The following is a 1,049-nucleotide window of genomic DNA, read 5'->3' as shown; positions in this document are numbered from 1 at the left end:
AAGATTCCCAAAGAAGGCTTCACTTGCTATGAGTGTGGAAAATCAGGCCACATGAAGCATCAATGCCCAAACCACCTCAAGAAATTCGATAACAAGAAGAGCAACTCTTGAATGTCCAATTCAAAAGAAGCATACATTGTTTGGAACTATTCCGAGAAAGATTCGACTTCAAGCTCATCCGATGAGGAGAAGAATTCAAAGGTATGCCTTATAGCACAAGTGCATGAGAAGTGCACATTTAGTGATGAAGATGATTCTATTGAGGTACATTCCTATACTTCATCATGCTCTAATGACTCTCCATCATACGATGATTATATGCAGCTTATGTCAAAATGCATGAGGAGTTAAAGAAAATTGTTAAAATAAATATAGATAGAAAAAGAGTTATCTCCTTGCATGAAAAGAAAATAATTAAAATGCAAAAGGAATCAGATGGACTTAAACTTGAAAATGAAACTCTTGATCTTATCTATGCATGTACCTCACGTGATTGCTCTACTTCTAAATTATGTCAACCCTCTATATGTGATACTTGTGAAAATTTAAATGCTGAAAATACTGTTTTGAAACAAAAACTTTCAAAGCTCACATATAGTCAAGAAAACCTTAACATATTGTTGCTAATACAAGAAATGTTAGTAACCGATCTGGAATTGGATATAAACCTGAACCTAATAAAAGACTATATAGAAATCCAGTAGTTCATATGCATAAGAAGTTAAATAATAACATGCCTACTTGTTTCTATTGTGGTACACATGGTCACACATGCACTACATGCTTTATTAGAAAATTTGGTGTGCCAAGTGGCAAATATGTTTGGGTAAAGAAATGGCAAAATCCCTTAGTTACTAATAAGAAAGGACCCAAAATAACTTGGGTACCCAAAAGAGACAAGTAAATTGTGTTTGCAGGTGTGTCAAAGGACATTTGAGCGTCAAGGAAAAATTCAACAAAAGATGATCTAGACACAAGGTTGGTGAGTAGATCAAGGTCATTAAGAAGAAAAGTTATTGAGAAAAGTTGTAAAATGAGCTTCTGTATTA

The sequence above is a fragment of the Lupinus angustifolius genome, chromosome LG07, assembly GCF_001865875.1.
Source record: "Lupinus angustifolius cultivar Tanjil chromosome LG07, LupAngTanjil_v1.0, whole genome shotgun sequence".
Classification (NCBI taxonomy): domain Eukaryota; kingdom Viridiplantae; phylum Streptophyta; class Magnoliopsida; order Fabales; family Fabaceae; genus Lupinus; species Lupinus angustifolius.
Note: the sequence above shows the minus strand (reverse complement) of the source record.